Source organism: Dendrobates tinctorius, unplaced genomic scaffold (genome assembly GCF_039654945.1).
Source record: "Dendrobates tinctorius isolate UK_male_01 unplaced genomic scaffold, ASM3965494v1 ptg000034l, whole genome shotgun sequence".
NCBI lineage: Eukaryota > Metazoa > Chordata > Amphibia > Anura > Dendrobatidae > Dendrobates > Dendrobates tinctorius.
In genome coordinates, this window is record NW_027361702.1 from 6,995,145 (window position 1) to 7,010,577 (window position 15,433).

At 42.3% G+C, this 15,433-nt stretch overlaps 1 protein-coding gene across 1 annotated transcript in view; it reads right to left on the reverse strand.

Annotated features, from left to right (window-relative positions):
* GABRA3 (gamma-aminobutyric acid type A receptor subunit alpha3) overlaps nt 1-6,040 on the reverse strand; it is a 194,626-nt gene extending 188,586 nt beyond the window's left edge. Inside the window, exon 1 of the mRNA XM_073573058.1 lies at nt 5,707-6,040. The gene's annotated coding sequence lies outside the window, so the exon portion shown is untranslated. The remainder of the gene's footprint in view (nt 1-5,706) is intronic.
* Nucleotides 6,041-15,433: the final 9,393 nt, after the last annotated feature.

The window sequence follows — 15,433 nt, forward strand, 5'->3', positions numbered from 1 at the left end:
AATGAACAAAATCTAGCAATTCATTAAATGTATTTTTATTTTTTATGCCCTTCACCGTGTGGTAAAATTGATAAGACAGCTTTATTCTTTGGGTCAGTATGATTACAGCAATACCACATTTATATAATTTTTTTATGTTTTGACGCTTTTACACGGTAAAAACTATTTTATAGAAAAGAGAATTGTTTTTGCAACGTTTTATTCTGATAGCTAGAACTTTTTTATTTTTCCACTGATGAAACTGTATGGCCTCTTATTTTTTTCTGGACAAGATGATGTTTTAGCTATACCATTTTTATTTACATTGAACTTTTTGATTGCGTTTTATTCTACTTTCTGTATGATAGAAAAACATAGTTTTTTTTTATGGTGTTCACTTAAGGAGTTAAATAGTGTGAAAGATTTATAGGTCGTTCCAGATGCTGCGATACCAAATTTGTGCACTTTTTTTGCTTATTTTTTTTTTTACATAAATATGCCTACTGCATTTCTGCATTTATTGTTATATTATTATTATTTTTATTTATTTTTTTTTTTTTTACTTAAGACCTGTATGTGACATTAACTTTTATTAGTCTGATCGCTGATATGATGCATTGCAAATGCAATGCATTAGCACTGCAATGCGTTATACCAGTCAGTGTTATACTGGTAGAAGCCTCCAATACCATTCTTCTGGGAGACCTGGAGGTCACGATGATGTTGTGGGGGGGTGCCTATCGGAAGGGGGACGGAGCCCTTTCCCTTTTGCAAGCATCCCAAATGCTGTGATCGATATTTATCACAGAATTTAGGGAGTTACACAGCCGGGGACAGTTCGGGCACCACCCTGGCTGTGAAAGCAGGGGCTCGGCTACCACATAAACCAAGTTCCTGGAGGCGATCATGTGGGCACAGCTCACACATGATCACCTTGACGTACTTCTTTGTCAAAGGTCAGTAACTCCTACCCGACCATGATGTATGGATACGCCAAAACTTGTGAATGTGTAGTGGACATCACCTTCAAAATTCATAAAGCAAGGAAAGGGTAAAATTATTATTTTTTCCATAGGAAGAAAAAGAGCTGTAAGGATACTGCTGTGACACAAAGAACAAGTTGTTGCCTACCTCTAGTTTTAAACAACTGATCAAGTAGAAGGCTGAGAAAATGCTTTAAAACATGTCCACGTGAACGGGATTTGATCATACAAGATGCACCACAGCTTTTGCCATAAATCCCCTACAAAATCCATACGATTTACGTGTGTATTGGTCAAAGATTTTGCTATGAATTTGACATAATTTGTCATAAATTTATATGCCGATGAATTAAATTCCGCACAGCAGGACATTTTTTTTTACACATCTTGTGGATGAGATTTGGTAAAATCCCATTCAGTTTGCCAGTACTATAATACACTGGATTTCCCACCCAAATAATCTGTTTGTAAAATGTGCAGTGTATCCATGTCTCACCCGCAGCTGGTTCACATGGTTTTAGGCTGATCTCTCACCTTCCTCATGATCAAGGATACCCCACGAGGTGAGATTTTGCATAGTGCCCCAGATCGATGTCGATTGACAGTTTGTATTTCTTCCATTTTCTTACTATTTCAACAACAGTTGTCTCCTTCTCACCCAGCGTCTTACTTATGGTTTTGTAGCCTATTCCAGCTTTGTGCAGGACTATGATCTTGTCTATGATATCCTTATAAAGCTCTTTGGTCTTGCCCATATTGTTGAGGTTAGAGTCTGACTGATTAATTGAATCTGTGGACAGGAGTCTTTTATGAAGGTGACTATGTGAGACAGCTGTATTTAATGCAGGTAATGAGTTGATTAGGAGCATCTAACTGGTCTATAGGAGCCAGAACTCTTAATGGTTGGTAGGGGATCAAATTCTTATTTCTCACTGCAAAATGCAAATAAATTTATATCATTTATACAATGTGATTTTCTGGATTTTATTTTTGATATTCTATCTCTCAATGTTAAAATTAACCTACCCTTAAAATTATAGACTGTTTATGTCTTTGTCAGTGGGCAAACGTACAAAATCAGCAAGGGATCAAATACTTATTTCCCCCACTGTACCTCTGCAGAACACGGATACATTCAAAGTCAGAGGTGAAAAATTTCCTCTCTCACCTAGGGAAGCTTCACCCACAGGCCCTAAGTTTAGGAGTTTAGACCTCTTAGAACAGTTATAAATAAAGTGCTCTACGCTACCGCAGCCGAAGTACAATCCCTTGGCACGACCCCTTTGTTGCTGACGCTCTGCCAGCCTGACACGATTGATATGTGTGACGCTCAGGAGCAGACAACGTCCGAGAGTGGACCCTCTGGGTCACGGACTTGGAGCCCCTGGGCCGAGCGCGCCAGGTGATGACCGACACTATACAGGGATCGTTAGGGGCAAGACCGCAGGGGACAGGGCCAAGACAGCCGGTACCAAGAGGGACGGCTCAAAAGACAAGCAAGACTAGAAGCGGAACAGGGATGCCGGACAGAGTCTAGGGTACCTGAGCAGGGGATAATGGAGAAGGAAGAAACCAGGCAGCGATACTCGAGAGGACTGAAGGAGAGAGGCACAGACGAAGAGGACGGGCAGAGGTGGAAGCCCCAGGGACCGATGTAGTAATGAACGAGCTGAGGACAAAAGGACCCAGGGAAGGGAAGGAGACCGGACAGGAAGCAAGTACACAGATGACAGGCAGGGGAAACTCAAAGTGGAATGCACGGACAAAATGAGGCGGACCAGACAGAGAGAACGGTAACGGAGCAAGGACAGGGAAGACACGAACAGGACCAGAGGAAATAACTAGACAAGAGAACTATAGAAACCTATAGGGGCCAGAACTGTGCAAGAATACAACACAATCACCAGGTGTCCTCCCCGTAGGGAGGACGCCAGAAATACCTCATTGCCAGGAAGTGGTCACGATGCCAAGCCCCTCAGTGACGCCCACCGCCAGGTAAAGAGAGCGGTCGAGCGCGCGCCCGCGGCCTAAGGACGGCGCACGGCACCGCAGCAGAAGGGGAGAGAGGACGGGAGAGCGCGCAGGTGGAGGAGCGCCGGTAAGAAGAGGCTGCGGCGGGTGCCGCCGCTGATGGGGCATCGGCGGGCAAGGCAGCCAATGTCACAATATGCAAGTGTTTAGCAAGGACGGCTGTTTCTGGAGGCTGAGGAAAGAGCGGTCTTTGGCAAGACAGAGCCAGGCGTATCAGTCTCCTTTCACTTGTTACATCTTTGGTCCGCTCTTGATACCTGAAGTCGACACGGATTGCCAGGGTGATTAATTCATCTGAAGTGGCCGAGAAGTCAAGTCCAGTCAACATAATACTTTCCAAAAGGCGGCTACCAAAGCTTCATCGTTCCATCCAAGTTTGGAAGACAAAGTGCAGTACCAGATGCCGTACAGTACTGGCTGATGAACAATTCTCAATGATGTAGTCTGAGCAGGGAAGATGCAGTGAAGGAAGCACAACAAGGTTCATCAAAGACCTTTCAGAAGGCCACAAGGAAGGCCTGCAGGTTCATGGTCACAGGATCTCCTCTCTCCTAGTAGGAGATAATCCATTCTCTGGCTTCTACTGCAAGATGGGACTTTGGGAATCCCACTTTAACTCGATCAGTTGGGAACTGATGGGCCAGAAGTTCATAGTGCATGATGCACTGGTTCAGAAATCCACATCACTACTTAAGGTCACCGCTGAGTCATGGTGGAGACAATAAATGAAGATTAACTCCTGGAGCATAAGTCACAGGCAGAGTAGACTCAGCCATAACTGCGGCAACTTGAGCCAGAGAAAAAGAAGCGTCAAAGCATCCACAGTCCTTAAATTCAAGAAATTTTTTTCTTGCTGATCTTGCTGATGGGAGATCTCTTGGTACAGCTCCAAGGCCTTGGTAATCTTGGGATCAGAAGGATCCATGGCTTGAGCGAGCTGTTACACCAGCAGGTGGTGCATGTGGTTCGTGGACCCACTATGCCACAGGGCGGGGTTTGCACAGGAAGGGCAGACTAAGCGGCTTCTAAGTGTTCACTGGAGCTTCTGATGGTGGAGACAGACTGGGCTGCAGGTAGCCGCCAGGTACCACTCCCAAGCAGACCTCGGTACTGCGTCTGCCGATCCCAAGTGGTCGGGTTCACTGGATGAGGAGACGTGACCGGAGACTGCGAGGCAGAATACAGAGACCGATGGACTGTGTTAACAGCTTGAATATAGATGATAGGTTCTTATTCACCCACACAGTTATCAGGAAACAGTTCTGGAGCAGGTTTGAGACTGGGGTGTAGTTTCACTTTCCAGCAAGATAACCCCCTATTTACAATATGAGCCCCAACTTAGCCCTGCTCCTATCTCTGTTGCATTGACTCTCAAAACAGCAGATGTGATGTAATGACATCATCGCATCTGCTGTCTCAGTTGCACGCTCTGATTGGTGGAAGAAGGAATAGGAGGCTCCTTCCTCCACCAATATATTCACCGCTGTCTACATCCTGAGGATGAGGATAGGGCTCATACTCACATGCAAGAAACTCAGACGAGTCTCGGACGTCAATACCCGACACTGCCGTCGGCACTCGGATCGGAGCGTTCAGCTGCATATATTTCTATGCAGCTTAACGCTCCGATCCGAGTGTCGGTGGCAGTGCCGGGTATTGACGTGCGAGACTCATCAGAGTTTCTCACGTGTGAGTATTAGCCCTAGAAGTGACACCAGGAAGTAGATGGCGGACCAGTGGGGTGAGAGCCTGGTGTGACCCTTGGGCCACTGTTTTCAGCCCTTCGGCTGTCTCGGTCCTCAGGTGGGACCGAAACAGCCAGAAGGTCAGATGTGGCCTACGGGTGACCCTTTGCCCAGCTCTGGTTTAATTTAAAGCATATTTAAGTGTGTGAATGGCCCAGTCACCGTCCACACCAAAATCCCATTGAGAATCTGTGGCAAGACTTGAAAATTGCCGATCACAGACATCTTCATTCAATCTCACTGAGCGAGAGCGAGTGTGCAAAGAAGGGGCAAAAATGTCACCTCTACATGTGCAAAGTTGGTATAGACAGACCCCAAAAGACTGCAGCAGTAATTATAGTGAAAGGTGGTCCTACAAAGTACTGACTCAGGGGGTTGAATACAAATGCACCTTACAATTTTCAAATTTATAAAATACTTAGAAAACCAATAATCATTTATTTCACTCTTCACAAATGCTTTTAACTGTGTGTTGTTTCACATAAACAAAATCCAAATAATATCCATTTAAGTTTGTGGGCGTAATGTGAAATAATGTGGAAAATTTCACAGGGTATGAATACTTTTTCAAGGTACTGTAATCAATCACATTGTATAAAATAGTGAACAGTGGAAATATCACAGTAGAGAGAGGCTGCAGTACATAGAAATATAAAATAATGGCCAGTCCCAACCATCACAGCAGAGACAGGAAGCAGTACAAAGAAACATAAAATAGGGCAAGTGGAAACCGCACGGCACAAGTACAAAGAAATCTATAAAATAGTGACTGGTGGAGCAGAGACAGGTGGCAGGTCACCTCGTAAATATGGAGTAACCTGGATAACGCACGTCCAAACAGCGGAGAAATCTCCATGAAAGTGTGTGAAACACATGATGAAGAGGAAGAGGGAGTGCACCGACCAGTATACAACCAGACATACAAACGGAATAATAAATGACCGCCACACACAGACGCGCATACATACCTCCGCTCGTGGACCCCTTTCTGCTTGGACTCTACAGTACAATGCCCACTATGGATACCTGCCGCCACTTGCAGCCCAGCACAATAATCCTGCAGACACCACAGTGATTGATGCACCTTTGGCTCCGACCATATAGAGATTCCCTTTAATTTCTGCAGGTGTCAGTCCCACGATCACTCATGTATCCAAGCTCCCGTGGATTCCTGGAGCTGCCACACAATATAACAATCCACCTGTGCTACTGACCCATAGGATCCCCTCATAGGTTCATGTTTCTGTTTGTAGATATGATGTATGTAGTATGGCCTCTGAGTCTGTTTCGTCAAACGAAGCGTTTTCCAGATGTAGGAGGGAGGGAGGGCTGACATCAGATGGAGACACAGACCCCCTCCTCCTCCTCTCCTTTTTCTGCTTGCCCAGCACACCTCCTTTCTGTTCCTATTATTGCCATTTCTAGCATTCAGTACACCATTTATACACAATGAGGTCACGTGTTGGCCTGCTGTGACCGACAAAAGGGACATACTTCAGCTCCAGTCTAGTGCAAGGAAGGCCAATTGCCTCTAATGGAAGGACACTTTGATTTCTGTATGTTCCGACAGAAATATCATCCATGCAGATTGTATCTCGGTCATATCATAGACCCAGAATGAAGAGAGAAGACAATGGCTGTTAGGGGACGCCCGGCGAATAAAGTGTTGACCATAAGATGTATGAAAAAAACAGATCCCCCAAATACAGATGTCCAACACACTTGCGTCTCGGCCATACCATGATCTGGTTTCACACACAAAATGGGAGTTTACACCATGCCTATACCATGGCATACACCAGCCTTTATACACCACGCAATGTGATATTTTTGCAGCTTAGAGGCCTAAAAATCTTGGGAAGGGGGGCTATGGCCAGAATAAGGTCGCACATATAATTACATATAGCAGAAGTGGTGCAGGACGCCTCCTCATCTCCCGGACCACCAGCTTGTTTATGGCACAATGATATCATTGCAGGATCCCAGTGAGAAGGAGCCAAATTATTATAGGGCGCTATCAATGATGGTCTGGCAGCTGTAAAAAAAAAAGGCTACCAAAGAAAGGCTTTGCTTTGGCTACTCCATCTATCAGGTCCCACCCTTTAACCCCTGTATAAAGAACAACAGGTTCCAGGAGTAAAACAGGGCTACTGTATAGTTACCCTGCGTTACCCAATGACTAAAGTGGAGATAGAGTGGATGAATGAGATCAGGTAAAGATGTCGCAGGGAAAGAACAATGGATAAGATGAGATTGTTGGCATTGATGATGTTAACTCAAAATCTCTCATCTGGACCATAACCCTTCCAGTGTACGATATTTTACGGACATCCTTACTATGCGAGAAGCAAGGATCTTTTCTACTACATATCATGGCTGTTTCTAACCAACATGGCAGGGGAGGATGATTAACAGGGTGTACAGGCATTCAATATGTCTTTAGCAAGCAGTTGTCAAACAAATTAGGAATCCAGAAGGGGGGAAGTTATAGCCAGAAGGCTACCAGATTGAAAACTTCAGATATCCCATTGAGATCAATGAATTTAGGTCCTAGATTAGCGGAGTGGATCTTGAGAATGATATTTGTGATGGATAACTACACCTCCAAAGCTTGGCCCCTCCATCTGCCTCTTATCAGCAAAAAAAAGGTCTGTCTACTCTGTGCCCTTCACAGTTTTCCTCTGACCTCAGACCAGATAAGCTTCAACTTGTCTACAGATTTACCAACCTGTGGATTAGGAAATTTAGAGGTTTTAAAAGGCCCAAATCGAGGAAAGGCAGGATTACAAAAGAGCTGAGAGGTCTTAATGGATTCTTGATATAACAGCAAATTCAGCCAGCGGTATTTCACCCAGTCAGACTGATGGTCAGAGACCTAACACCAAAGATATTACTCGAGTTTTTGCTTGGCACGTTCAGTCTGAACATTGGTCTCAGGCGATAAGAGGATGAAAAGGACAATTCAATATTAATCTTGTTATGGAATGCTCACTGTAATGTATAATAATTAGATCTGTCTCTTTAAGCAAGCCAGACTTATGGGACTTGGGGGGTGGAGACAAGAGGGATGAGAAGGGAAGTTTCAGTTTCACTTCTGTGTAGCATGGGAATGCAACTGTTATGCTGTGTGCTGGAGGACGAAGAATAAAACATATCTAAAGTTTAATACCTTGAATTCTTCATAACGTGTGGACATTACAACTGGCGACGAGGATGGGATATAATCACCTACTGCTGTGAGTACAGACTATATTTTACCGCTTCACACGCCAGCACCACTGAGAGACTCTATCATGGCTGACTACTTGCACACATTCCCACAATTTGATATGACTGATGTCATTAATCTCTCCCATAACTGGAGAAAATGGCTAAACAGATTTGAGAATTTCCTAGAAGCCATGGACATAAAGGAGGAGAAAAGAAAGAGAGCTTTGCTCCTGCATTGTGCAGGCACAGGAGTCTATGACATATACAGTACGTTACCTGCAGCAGAAACAGACACATACAGCAACTGCACTAAAGCTCTCACTGGCTACTTCAACCCCAAACAGAACATCAGATATGAAAGATATAAATTCAGGATTGCCAAGCAGCTTCCAGAAGAGTCCATAGACACTTATGTCACACGGCTGAAAGAGTTAGCACATGGATGTGCCTTTACAGATGTAGATGATGAAATCCTAACTCAAATAATTGTCACCTGCTCGTCTAATAACCTAAGGCGTAAGGCTCTGCAGCAGGATATCTCTCTACATGATTTGCTCAAAATGGCCCGTGCTATAGAAATAGCAGATCATCAGGCTACCGTAATGGAGAATGGGGATAAATTACATGTGCATAATCTCAAACAGAAAAATTTACCAGACAAACAAGCCCAGAAACAGAAGAAATGTTATAGATGTGGACAGGATTTCCCTCACCACCAGAACAAATGTCCAGCTATGGGACAAACCTGCAGTAAATGTGGGAAAGGGAATCATTTTGCAGCTGTTTGCAAATCAGCGCACTACAAGCCTCCGCTGCCTATGACAAAATCTGCAGATGTAAAAGTGATAAATCAGGACACAGAAGAAATGTCTGCGACTGAGAACTATGTGTTCACTACCTCTGTCACTGGTTCAGTACAGTCTCCCTGTGTTACACTCTCAATCTGCAACACTGACATTACCTTTACAATAGATACAGGAGCTTCAGTGGATATCATAGATGGCACTACATATGAACAATTGAAAACAAGGCCAGTCTTACAACAAGTGCAGACTAAAATCTTTCCTTATGGATCTAAAACACCTCTAGCTATAATGGGACAATTTGATGCTGAAATTAGATATAAAGAAAACAGGCAGAAAACCACTTTCCACACATTACAAGGATCGGGAGGCTGTCTTCTCAGCTATCACACTGCCTTGGAGCTAGGGCTCATCCAGATTATTCATACCATAAATGACCCTGCGGATATGGATGTACAAACTATGGTGAACAGCTTTCCCTCCCTATTTAGTGGTTTGGGAAAACTAAAGGACTCTCAAGTACACCTTCATGTGGATGACAATGTTCGTCCAGTAGCCCAGCCTCACAGGCGTATTCCATTTCACCTGAGACAGAAGGTAGAAAAGGAACTCCAATTGCTCATGGATGAGGACGTTATTGAAACTGTTACTGGTCCCACTCCGTGGGTCTCTCCACTTGTGGTAGTTCCAAAACCAAAGACTCCTGATCAAGTGAGACTGTGTGTTGACATGCGCCTGCCCGACACCGCTATCCAGAGGGAAAGACATATCTCACCTACGATTGATGACATTATTCATTTATTAAATGGAGCCACCGTCTTTTCAAAGCTCGACCTCAATAAGGGATATCATCAATTAGAACTGAGTCCAGAGTCCCGATATTTGACCACATTTTCCACCCATGTGGGCCTCAGAAGATACAAAAGATTGACTTTTGGAGTCTGCTCAGCAGCAGAAATTTTTCAGGATGCAATAAGGAGTGTCATTCAACACATCCCAAATGCCTTTAATTACAGTGATGACATATTGGTTTTTGGTAAAACTCAAGCTGAGCATAATCGTGCTCTATATGCTATCTTCGAATGCCTGCTTTCTGCTGGACTCACTTTAAACAAAGAGAAGTGCGAGCTTGACAAGGGTTCATTAGAATTCTATGGTCACATCTTCTCGGCAAAAGGAGTACAACCAGACCCCAAGAAAGTGGAAGCTATCAGAACAGCCTCAATTCCACAGGATGCCAGTGAAGTGCGTTCTTTCCTTGGAATGGCAAGTTACTGTGCTAGATATATTCCGAATTTTTCAACAATCAGCAATCCACTACGGGAACTTACAAAACAAAGTTGTATTTTTCAATGGTCTCAAGGCTGTCAGGCCTCTTTTGAAACAATTAAAAATGAACTCTGCTCGACAACCACAATGGCTTATTTTGATCCAGCTCTTCGAACTGAACTGATTGTGGACGCCAGTCCCGTGGGACTGGGTGCTATTCTAGCGCAGTACAAGGATAACAATCAAAATCCTCACATCATTTCTTATGCAAGTAAGAGCTTAACAAACACTGAAAGAAAATATTCTCAACCTGAAAAAGAAAGCTTGGCAGTTGTCTGGGGATGTGAACACTTTCACTTATTTCTCTATGGAGCTCCCTTCACCATTGTCACCGATCATGAAGCACTTCTTACAATTTTTGGAAACCCCAGAGCTAAAATGCCTGCACGAATTGAACGATGGGGCCTACGTCTACAGGACTACAATTATAAAATTGTTCACAAACCTGGAAAATACAGCAATCCGGCTGATTATCTTTCAAGACATCCTACTAATGATGATATACCTGTGCATTCCTCCATTGAAGAATACCTACGTTTTGTTACAGATCATGCCGTGCCAAAAGCACTTTCTCTTGATCAATTTATAAATGAAACAACAAAAGACAAGACACTCTGTGCCCTAATACAAATCATCCAAAATCGAAGGTGGCATGAAATTCAAAAAGAAAAATTTCCTGATTCTGAGATCGATCTGAAAGAGTTAAAACTATTCTCAAACGTACGTGAGGAATTATCAGTCACTGAAGAACACCTCATTCTTCGAGGTACCAAACTAGTTGTACCTAAGACTTTGCGTAACTTAGTCATACAGATAGCACATGAAGGTCATTTAGGAATTGTTGGCACAAAGAAGTTACTCAGAGAAAAAGTGTGGTTCCCAAATATGGATCACTTGGTGGAAGAAAAGATTAGACGCTGTTCTACTTGTCAATTAATCACTCCATCATCAAACTTAGAGCCATTACAAATGTCTCCGTTACCCACTGCTGTCTGGGAGGAAGTGGCAGTCGATATATATGGACCATTGCCAAATGGCCAATACATTCTCGTAACAATTGATGAATATTCTCGATACCCTGTCATTTCATTTATCTCTTCAACATCTGCTAATAATGTCATACCAGAGCTGGACGACATTTTCTCGGCATATGGTATTCCAAGAGTGGTCAAAACAGACAATGGACCTCCATTCAATGGACATGTGTTTACACAATTTTCTGAATACTTGGGATTCAATCACAGGAAAATCACACCTTGCTGGCCGCAAGCCAATGGAATTGTGGAACGTTTTATGCGCACTCTGGGGAAACGTATCAAGGCAGCGAGTCTGGAGCACATCCCTCTGAAACAGTCATTATACAAATTCATGCGTAATTACCGCAATACGCCACACTCCACTACTAATGCTGCTCCAGCTCATTTAATGTTCAGCAGAACCCTGCATATACGTCTCCCTGATGTGACCAGCCATCCCCGACCGAGTGACTCCTCAGTGAGATCCACAGATTTCTCCAATAAACAAGCCATGAAACGTTATGCAGACAGAAGGCGAAGGACACAGTCAAGTGCCATTGAAAGAGGGGATGTCGTGGTGGTACATCAAAGACCAACCAACAAGACCTCACCTGTATATGGTCCTGCAAAATATTATGTTACCAAAAGGAAAGGCAGCATGATCACAGCTAAACGAGATGGACACTCCATAACGCGAAATTCTTCATATTTTAAAGTCATACCGCAGAATGATGACAATGAACTCTCTTTGGTGGAAGATTTGGTATCCGATGGTGGAGAGGACCAACAAGAGGTAGCTGGTCCATCAACAATGAACCCTCTCAATGAGCCCAGACGTTATCCTCCACGAGAGAGAAGAGCTCCATCGAGGCTTATTGAAGAAGTGTAACTTCAGTTTTGTTTGTTTTGTTTGTTTTTTTTGTTGTTTGTTTCTCTGGTTTTAGAATTGAACAAATAAGACAAAACGGACATATGATTTCTTTGGACGTTTTCATGTTGTTGCATTTATCAGTAATATAGATTATTTATAAAAAAAAAAAAAAAAAAGGGGATGATGTAATGTATAATAATTAGATCTGTCTCTTTAAGCAAGCCAGACTTATGGGACTTGGAGGGTGGAGACAAGAGGGATGAGAAGGGAAGTTTCAGTTTCACTTCTGGTAGCATGGGAATGCAACTGTTATGCTGTGTGCTGGAGGACGAAGAATAAAACATATCTAAAGTTTAATACCTTAAATTCTTCATAACGTGTGGACATTACACTCACAATGAGTTTAATAAGCAATTTAAGAGAGCTAGGCTATCCAGACAAAGGAACAAAATGACACTGTCTGAAAAATCTGTCCACCATTAGCCAAAAAGCAGTCTACCTTTCAGATTTTGGAAGGTCAGTAATGAAGTTAATAAAAAGGTGGGTTAGAGGTCTCCTATCAGCAGGTAAGGGCTGGAGAAGGAGGAGATATTGACTTGATTCTTGATGAAGCATTTCAAGGTAATCTCATTTCTTTGGACCTTAAAAAAATACTTAAGAATGACTATCCACGTGGGCCAGTTTTGTATTTACTTCCTAAAATCCGTAAATGGATGTCCTATTGTGTCTGGGGTTAGTTCTGTACTTGAACCTATGGATAGTTTCTTACAGCTAATCGTTAGGAAATTCCTTAATTGTTTAAATTACACTAATGTTTTTTCAGTAAACTAAATACTGTTGACACTGATGATGTGACTTTTTTGGCCACCTTTGATATAGAATGTTCGTACACTAACATACCATTTATTGAGGACAAATTATCTGAGGATCCTAAACTTTCTAACCAATGGATTCGTTTTTTCATGACTCTTCTGGAAATAATTAGGAAGAAAAATTACTTTTGATTTAGGAATGAGTTTTTCTTGCAAATATAGGGGACTTTGATGGGGTCCCCTGAAGCCCCAAGTGTAGCTAACATCTTTATTTCGAAGTTTGAAACATTGGTTGTCTATAATTCTATATGGGCAGATTTTTTTTATGTTATGACGTGTTTCTGACATGGAGGACCACGAAAAATGACCTATTTAAGTTCCATGAATATCTCAATAAATGTATTTAATGAATTCAGTTTAATACTGAGTTTGATCAATGTTTGATACATTATTTAGATGTGGAAATACATAAAGGTACTCAAGATTTTTCTACAACAATATTTTCTAAATCAACGGATAGTAATTTGTGATGTGACAGCTGCCATGCCCACAAAACATTTAAGGGGATTGCTGAAAGTCAAATGATGAGAGAGAGAAGGATAAGTAGTGATGATATTGAGTAACATCAAAGTGTGAAGAAAGTAAAAAAGTTTGTGATTAGAGGACACCCAAAAAAGGATGATTTACAGGCTGTGAAAGAAATAGGGGAGATATCTGTTTCTGCAGCAAGGCAAATCTTTTTTCTAAACATCAAACTCAAAAAAGGGACATTATTCCATGTTCATAATGCCAGAACTGTTCAGGGATTATTAGAGAATACTCATGAATATTGGAGGTTTTATACCTGATGTGATTTATGTGTTACAGTGCCCTTGTGGAAACATCTACGTTGGACAGACATCACGATTAATTAAAATTAGACTAAATGAATATTGGTCCTCTATTAGACTATTTGAGTCCAAGATGAAATCCACTGCCGTCAGTGTCAAAAAGAATGACAATGAACAGAAATTTGGCGAGACCAAAATGAGTCACAAAAACTATGACCTAAGATGGTTGGTGTTAGAGAAAGTTACCCCAGTGAATCACTGCATCTGAAACTTCTACAGAGAGCAGTGTCATGGATTTATCGCCTGGAATTTCTCACCCATTAGGGGTAAAATTTAGTTCTCCACTACATTGTCTATTTATGTTTGCAGTTTTTATATTATGTCTGATTTTGGATGTATATTGCTCATGTTTTTTATGAAATATTTTTTTTCTAGTTATGTGCTTACAGGTTTATTCTTGTTGAATGTGGCGCGCTATATCTACTGCGAAATGTTTTTCTAGTATTAACATTTATAATACTGTGCAGTATCTTTACTGTATAATATTGTGGAATCTTTCTAGGATTGATTATATCACAATTATATATATGCACTATTGTTATTGTCATGATCCAAACTGAGAAAAAAAAATCCAGAAAATCACATTGTCTGTTTTTTTTTCATTTTATTTGCATATTATGGTGGAAAATAAGTAAATTACAGACGCCTCTCATCTTTTTAAGTGATGGAACTTGCACTATTGCTGACTGACTAAATACTTTTTTTCCCCACTGTATATAAGAAATACCCAAGGGATATGATGCACGTCCATTCCCTATCCATGATTAGGGTTGAGTGACCCCATGGATGTTCAGGTAGCACCAAAATGTAGTTCAAAGTTTGTTCAGGTTCCAGAAATCTACCCAAACTTGAACCTGAACATGAACCCATTAGAAGTCAATGAGCAGTGGGCAGCACCGTGGCTCAGTGGTTATCACTGCAGCCTTGCAGCGCTGGAGTCCTGGGTTTGAGTCCCACCAAGGACAACATCTGCAAGGAGTTTGTATGTTCTCCCCGTGTTTGTGTGGGTTTCCTCCGGGCACTCCGGTTTCCTCCCACACTCCAAAAAAACATACTGATAGGGAATTTAGATTGTGAGCCCCATCAGGGACAGTGATAAAAATATGTGCAAACTGTAAAGCGCTGCAGAATATGTTAGGGCTATATAAAAATAAAGTATTATTATTATTATTACCTGAACTTTTGTGCTGTAAAATGGTAACAAGTAAGGGCTAGGGGGCTGGAAAAGGAAGCAGAATGGTGGTAAGAGCAGGACAATTGCCCTAAATACAAATGTGGATAGAGAAATTATTTAAAATAACAGTTAGATAATAAAAAATTATAATCTTGAACCAAGAGGCGGAGGTCCAAGTGGAGGAGGAGGAAGAGGTGGCAGTGTCCGTGGAAGAGGTGGAGGAGGCAGCCAACACTGTTTTTGTAGGGAGGTTGGGTTTTTTAGTTTGGGGAGGCCCCAAAACTTTGGGAATAGCAAGTAGAATGAACAAAACTGCAGTGTCGTATAACCATAGCTGGGTACGACTGGTATACTTCTCTAGTCAGCCAAAGTATGGACAAGTCCCGCGGGATCCACGCCTGGTTAATTTTAATGAATGTCAGCTTCCACACACTAGATGTGGACAGACGGATGTGCCTGTCTGTGATCACACCTCTGCTGAGCTAAACACACAAACACTTGCTGCAGGGCAGGCCAGCACCTTCAGGGAGGAAAGAGTGAGCTTAAGCCATGTGTCCAATTTGGAAACGCAATAGCAGTTGTGTGGTAAC